The following is an 8048-nucleotide window of genomic DNA, read 5'->3' on the forward strand; positions in this document are numbered from 1 at the left end:
GCGACATATTTGAAATAAACGATGATGATAATGATATTGTTCAGCAGAACCAAACCGGTTATAATAGAACGGCATAAATGCCAACTCCTGCATATTTCATTTCCGACCAGCGCTTCCCTCCGTTCATAATAAGGACGATTTCACACTATGCTATCTCCTTTCGTCTCTCAATATCAAATCCACTTCACATGCACCGGCGTTGCTCAGTCGTTTTTCGAATTGCTACTGATCACAAGGTGAATAGTGCAATTGCAGTTTCGATGGCTTGTGATGAATTCGAAACCAAAGCGCGTGTGCAGTGCTTCACGATATGAACGCAAATTAAAGAACTTTAACTGGTCTAAGTAAATCCTGAACTATCCGCTTTACCACCTCTAATAGCCCATGAGTGTATCTTAGACGTTAGACATATATATAGTTAAAAAAAAATAAAGCTTACATGTTACTGTAAGCAACCTCGGCCGATTTCGATTCAGAACGCTCTTCCTTGAGACCGGTTGTGAACCAACGTGCTTGATAAACTCCCTCTTTCAAATATAATGATGATGATGATGGTGGTGGTGGTGGGGATGATGATGATGATGACGTGGCTGTTCCCTTTGCATCGGGTGGGGCAAAAATGCACCCTAGCCGTTATGATGATGATGATGATGATTATTATTATGTGGCAATCCCTTTGCATCGGGGGGGGCGCACGATGTGCACCCTAGCCGTTTACATGACATAGGTCTTAGCATATACACACACACAGCCACACACAGACCACTTAAACACAGTCGGGGGGTGCGTTCGCTGGAGTCACCGAGTTCGCCTTCGGCTTGCGCTGCTGAGCCGACCCCCACCACTGTCGAAGTCGGCTTTTTGTTGCCGCCACCGCCGCGTGCGGAGTGTCACCGTCAGAGGCGGCGAAACCCAGCGCCTGCAGTAGGGTGGTGCCCTCTGGGTGTCGCGGTGCCAATTGCGGGCAGTGGAGGACCAGATGCTCTATGTTCTCCTGCTCCCCACCGCACGTTTGGCAGCGTCCCGCCTGAACCACCGGAGACGTGTCGAACCTCTGCCGGTACAACAGAGTGCGCAGCGCCCCAGTACGCGCCTCGAAGAAAAGGGCGCTCCCACTGCCGTTGTCATACAGCTTCTCCGGGGCCGGGGCGGTCCTGTGTGTGCGGTAGAGAAGCAGTGTTGACTTCGCGCACATTGCTGCGCGCCACTGCTCCGTCTCCTCTTTTCGGACGCGCTCCTGTACCTCCCTGGACCATTTCCGCTCGCTTGCCTCCTGCACTGGCTGCCTCAGGAGGCCAAACTTGCGGCTCAGCGTGTGTAGGCGCGCAGTCCAAGTTGTGCGGATACCTTTGAGATACAGGTAGCGGAATATTCGACGTGCCCACCTGCAGTCGGGCATAGTCCTCAGGCGGCCCTCATAGGCAAGCTTACTGCGCGCCTCGCGTGCCTCAAACGAAGACCAGCCGAGTTCGCCCTGTATGGCCTCGACTGCAACCCGGCCATGGCAGCCCAGTGCCACTCTGCCCACTTCACGCTGGCCACGTTCCAACCATGATCGGGTTTTGGCCGATAAGCAGAGAACAGCATTTGCAAAAGTTAATGCAGGCACATGAACAGCTTTCCATAGTTCGCGGACCAGCATATACCTATTGCAGCCCCACAGGCAGCGTCGGCGTGACATGTTGCCCGCCCTGCGGCTGGACTGCCGAACGTGTTCTTCGTGAGCCTCCAAAGGCACAGGCGCCGATCCGTTGAGTACACCTAGGTACCGGTACTCGGTAGCCCGGGGTATGGTGTCACCGTTGGGCAGGGTCACCTCAGCCCCACTGGGCGGGCTCGAGAATTGCAGCACTGCGGACTTCCTGGCGTTGAATTGCAGGCCCAGTCGGTGCACACAGGTGGCGGCCAGGGTGACCAGTTGCTGGAGGGTGTCCACATTCTCTGCCAGCAGCACCAGGTCGTCGGCGTATGCAAGGCCTGGCAGAACTCACACTTCCGGCATTCCCTCGTACATATGGGGAAACGGGAAGCCCAGCCCTGACTCAAGCAGGGTTTGCTCAAGGCTTGCAACATAAAGTGCATATAGGAGCGGTGAGAGTGGGCAGCCCTGTTTGAGGCCCCTCGTAACGGGCACGGGCTCCGAGCGGGCGCCACCAAAGCAGGCCACAACCGTGTTCTCGGAGTACAGCCGGCGCGGTAGGTTTATCCACGCCGGTGGCATTTCCAGCTCTCCCAGACGATGGAACAATGGCTCATGGGGGACGCTATCGTAAGCCTTGGCGACGTGCTGCCATCTATGATCAAACAACAAAACCACAACGTTAAAGGTTTGTTTAAATGTTAAGAGATGGCGCTACAAACCAATTTTGCGCCCGGAAGGCTGGAGGCGGGTGTTTTGAAATATATGTTTGGTCAACATCGACGCGGTCATCCCATGAATTATGTCAGAATTTGCCACCGCCATGACCGACGTGCGTGATTGCGAAGGGTTCCGTCACCTCGCCATCTAGTCGTTCGCGGTAACATCACAATTTATGACCGAAATTCAGGGCGTTATCAGGGTAAGTGAAGGTACAGCTTAGCTTGTTGGTTCTCTAGCACCGCGTTAAACGGTGGAGTATGCAGCTTGCTTCGCCGAAAAGCCATTGCCGCTGCAGACGGCGGTCTGGAAACATCCTGATTGGTCGACACGGTCATGCGCAACAACCACATGCCCTCGCAAGGAAATTTCAAATTCCGCACATTGAAATAAAGCTAACGAATTGAAAGAGGGTGCAAATGAAGCAAAAATTGGCGACGTGCTGCATTAGTACTTAAAACAATAGAGGTAATTCAATAGCATGAACTTCTTGCCATTGGGATCTCAACGTGGGTCCTATGCATGCCTGGAGGGAACGTAAAGGATAGGCCATGAAGGGGTTTTGTTTTCAAATCAAAACACGTAATAAATACTATGCGGAGTAAAAGCCTGAGTAGAGTATAAAAATATCATATTTGTGCTTTACCATGTACGTACGGAACCAATACCCCTACAGAACAAGACAATATTTTGCAATTTTAGATATTGGTTCACGAGCGGAAGCAAGCTCAAGAGCACAAGGCAATATACATGTAACTATGGGAGAACATAAATGATGAGAAAGAAGCAGCGTTTGGGGGGGGGGGGGGGGGGGGGGGGGGGGGGGCAGAGATCGTTCAAGTAAAAAATTAAGTTACATGATTTAGCTTATGTCTTCTTAAAGGGACACGGTCGATTCTCCGGTGGAAAATATTTCCTTCCCTGCTGACATTGAGGCTTTGTATCAGGAACGCAAAACAGCAAGCATTTTTTAATATAAATTAGCAGTGCAGTTAAAGCCTCCGCAACAAACAGAATCGGAGGTTTTTCTTCCTCCCGTTACCTTGCAGAGGGTTTCACCCTGCGAGGGTGTTTATAAACTCTAATATAGGACCTTAATAGAGGATACCTAGAATGGATGCTACATAGCTACAGTAAAAGTTGTCAATGATGGCACGCGATTTCGAGACTCCTGCACTGCCAGCTTGGCTAATAAAGTAATAAATAGCAGTAAATTATGTGCTCTTTAACAACATAATGTTGAAACTGCGATTGACACAGACACAAGTTAGTTTTCTAGTTTGAGGTCCAGAACGTATGCCTGTGAAAAAATATATACATTTTGCTTGACAGCAGCGAATATATTTAATACACATATCAATGTAAGGAAATGACAAAATTTTATCATGATTTGAAATAGCAAAGGATTTATTCGTACGTCACACTCCCAAATTTCCTCCCACTTTTAAGCACTTTACGCACCATTACAAACCAGGTTCAACTTGTCCCAGCGCAACTCATGCAAGCGGCAGCCTCATGCGACTTCGGCAGCTTCCTGGAACAAGCTCTTCGGGACCGCCTGATTGCTGGCCTACACTCCGAGGCGATAAGTTGCCGGCTGCTAGCTATGAGCGACACCGAGCTCACCTGGGATCGTGCATGCTGCGTCGCTACTACAGTGTAAATAGCAGCGAAATAGACAGTGGCAATCGAATATCGGAAACTAGTAGGGAGCATTCGTCAAGCGGCAGCGACGTCCTCTGGCAGAGCAAGTCGTCGACGGCGACACCGGTCTGTGTAGTGGTTGCGTACAGCTGCCATCCACCTGACAAGCCAAGAACGAAGGCTACGACTCAAAGGGTTAAATCAAATTGTCATCGATGCGATGAACGGCACGCAGTAGTACGTTGTCCGTTCTTGAGCAGCATTTGTTTCAAAAGTCAAAAGAAAGGTCATGTTGCGAAAATATGCAAAACTAGAGTTGTTCATCAACTACAGCAGAAACCGTCGCACAGTGAACTTCTTACGCTTTGTGACACCGAAAACCGCGTGGTCACACCAGCCATTGTAGTCACAGTATACGGTCAAATGGAGAATACGTGGCCATGGAATTGGACACAGGAGCCCCGGTTTCCGTAATGTAGGGTGCAGAGTGTGCGAAGCACTTTCTAAACACAAAGCTCAGGCTAGCAGATGACAAACTGGTCACTTAAAATGGCACGCTGGTTGATATCGAGGGGATAATAGATGTTGATGTGAAGTACGATAAGTGTTTTCACTTGCCCCTAGTATTGCTAAAGAAAATACAGGCGCCAGAACGCCTACGTTGTTAGGCGGAAACCGGCTGAGTAAGGTCGAAATCCGACAGTGGAATGAAGAGATGCATGCGCAGCCACTGACAAACAGATGCCCTTGATGCTCTTGACTGAGCAATATCGCGAAGTGTTCGAGTCTGGCTAGGGAGCTATAAAAGGCTTCAAGACAAGTATTGCAGTTAAGGAGAATGCGTCCCCTGTATATTCTAAGGCGCAATCAGTGCTGTATCCGCTGCAAGATCGGATCGAGCAGGTATTGGCTACCCTGTAAAAAGCTGGAGTCATACAAATTGCGCCCCAGTGCTTGGGCGATATGGCTGGTGATTGTTCCATAGGAAAATGCAGAGGAGCTTCGGTTGTGCGGTAATTACTGAGTCACGTAAATCTCACAATTGAGGTTGATCAACACCCGCTCCTTCTACCAGGGGACACCTTTTCAACGTTGCAAGGTGGGGTTGTTCTTTCAGTTTTCGATTTGTCTAAGGCGTACTTGCAGCTGGAATTAGACGATCGAGCGCGACAACTGCACACTGTCAATACATGCATCGGCCTGTACCTATTCCGAAGCTTGCCGTACTGCGTAGCCTGCGCGCCGAGAGTGTTTCAAACTGTTATGGATAAAGTCGTACATGGGCTGACTGGCACAGCCTGCTACTTAGATGGCGTTGTCATCGCGGGCAAAGATCAAAAGCAGTGCCAAGACCGATTGGAGCAGGTGCTCATACGCCTAAGAGAGCATGGCTTGAGTCAACTCTGTGAAACGTAAGCTGTTCAAGCCACGAATACGATACCTGGGCCATGAAAGTGACAGAGATGGATTGCATCCCACAGCTGATAAAGTGAAAGCCACAAAAAACGCACCAACCTGGAAACGTGACCTAGCTGAAGGCCTTCGTGGGCTTAACTTCTACTCAAAATTTTCTGCCTAGCTAATCTGGCTACAGTTCTCGAACACTTGCATAACATGTTGCGCAAAGAAACTGCATGGCTCTGGTGGCGTCAGTGTGATACTGCCTTCATGACGTCTAAAGATATGCTAACTAACGAGCATGTTTGGAGTTGTACGATGTCAAAAAATAAATACAGCTATCATGTGACGCGCCCGATAATGGTCTTGGTGCTCTACGGTCGCACATCGCCGAAGGAAAAGACAAACCAGTTGCATTGGCATCCCGGTCACTGTCACCAGCGGTGCGTAATTATGGCCAAATTAAAGAGAAGCTTTAAGCATTATGTTTGGTGTGAAAAGGCTTCACAATTAATGGTATGGTAGAACATTCAAGGTGTTGACAGAGCATCAACCGCTAACCGTACTTTTTGACACGAGAAGAAAAAGCAGGGCTGCGGCAACTGCTAGGGTGCACCGTTGGTTTGCGTTCCTCGCAAACTACAGCTATAAGATAGCGCACAAACCCGGTACGAAAATTCGGCATGCGATGCCTTATCTAGACTTCATTTCTAGAAATGTCGGAGCACTCTGAAGAATATTATTTCTCTGCACTTGACGAACTGCCTTTGACAGCAAAAGATATTGAACGCGAAACAAAGCGCGATAGGCTGCTAACCGTAGTTCGCGACATGATATGGCGTGGTTGGCTAAAATTTGTTTCTCAGGAATTGCAGCCTTCCTGGGTTGATGTTATGAACTTTCTATAGAAACGGGTTGTATTATTTTGATAAAGAGAGTGATTGTTCCAGAGTGTTTGCACAGTGTTGTACTCAACGTGATGCATGAGCAGCCCCATGGAATCACTAAGGTGAAAACGGTCGCAAGGTCGATGGTCTGGTGACCAGGTATCGATGAAGCGCTGGAACGAACGGTGCGAACTTGGCGCATTTGTCAGTTTTCAACCTGCAGTACAACCAGCACCTTTGGCTCCATGAAAAGTGTGCGGACACCCTTAAGAAAGGATCTCGATTTCGCCGAGAAGGAAGGAAAAGTGTTCCTTTTAGCAGTTGATGCGTATAGCAAGTGGGTGGAAGTGAAGGTGTGTACAACGACGACGGCCGCTAGTACCGTTGAAGTAGTTAGATTGCACCCTTGGACCCTTTACTAGCCGCTGGCTATGGGTCCAAGCAGTGTCTGCCTATTTTCCTGTAGCGCACCAAAACACATAAATAAATAAAAAATCCATGTTTGCTGCGCATGGTCTATCTGTTAAAGTTGTACCTGGTAACGGGTCGCAATTCCGTGCCGTGGAGTTTGAAAACTTCCTGAAAGCAAATGGAGTAGAGCCCACATGCACCCCTCCGTATCACCCCCAGTCGAACAGGTCGGCGGAGCGGGCTGACAAACTACAAAGTCGGCACTGTTCAAGCATTTGCTGGAGGACCAAGAAAAAAAAATACAAGAACCTTGCAGCACACAATAGACGACTTCTTATTTGTTATCGAACGGCTCTGTACATCTTCACCAGACAGACATCGGCTGAATTGAACTTAGGAAGAAAGTTTCGAAGCAGATTTTCCTTTTGAGTCCAACATTGAGAAGTGCAGCAGCAGCAGAAGTGCAACAGAGAAAAGCGAAAGGGTGAAACAGCCTGCAGATAAGCGTAGAGGGAAGCCGCGATCCTTTTCGTTTTGTGACAGGGTGCTAGTGCGTTCCGTGTGTGGTGATTTTGTGAAGAGGTGCCCTGGTTAGGTTTTGGGGGTTTAATTTCCCAAAGCGACTCCGGTTATGATAGACGCCGTGGTGGAGGGCTACGGCAATTTCGACAACCTGGGGTTCTTTAACGTGCACTGACATCGCACAGCACACGGGCGCCTAGCTTTTCGTCACCACCGAAAAGCGGCCGGATTCGATTCCGCATCGTAGGGCACTGTAGTCGAGCACCCTGACTACTGCATCACCCCGGCGGGGTGAACGGGTGTCCTGGAAAAATTATACGTGTAGACTCCCCCAGTACGTATTTGGCTTTCATTGGAAACGAAGTGCGTTTTGTGCATGCTTACCATTTGCGACATTCTGTTCTTGATGATTAAGAGCGAACTACCAAAGAAGTGTTCGTACCATACGCATCAGAGGTCGCCTCTCCACCAATGCCTTCGGCGCAGCCAGCACCTAATGTCGGACCGAGCTCATGGACCAGTTGCCATCTGATAATGAACCAATTCCGTTAAGAAGGAGCAAACGGGAAAGGCGACCTCCTGAGACTATAGGACAACGACCGTTGGTACTATATGACAGTTTTTGATCTATAGTAAGAAATGAAAGGTTGTGTTGGCATCTGGAGCGCAACATGTGCGTTTACCATTGTGTGATAAGATAATATATCGCCATTAAGTCTGCTCTGCGCATATGCCAGGCATCGTGTATATATGCGCTTGTCATGTGCTCTACTGGGGGCATGCTTTCCTTCTGCCAGTATGCAGCAGTATGAATAAAGTCGTTTCAT

General features: G+C 49.1%; 1 pseudogene; it reads right to left on the reverse strand.

Annotated features, from left to right (window-relative positions):
* Positions 1-711: 711 nt before the first annotated feature.
* On the reverse strand, positions 712-2221 carry LOC146186236 (uncharacterized; annotated as a pseudogene).
* Positions 2222-8048: the final 5827 nt, after the last annotated feature.

This window comes from Amblyomma maculatum, chromosome 6 (genome assembly GCF_055883805.1).
Source record: "Amblyomma maculatum isolate TAMU_Amacu chromosome 6, ASM5588380v1, whole genome shotgun sequence".
Taxonomy (NCBI): Eukaryota; Metazoa; Arthropoda; class Arachnida; order Ixodida; family Ixodidae; genus Amblyomma; species Amblyomma maculatum.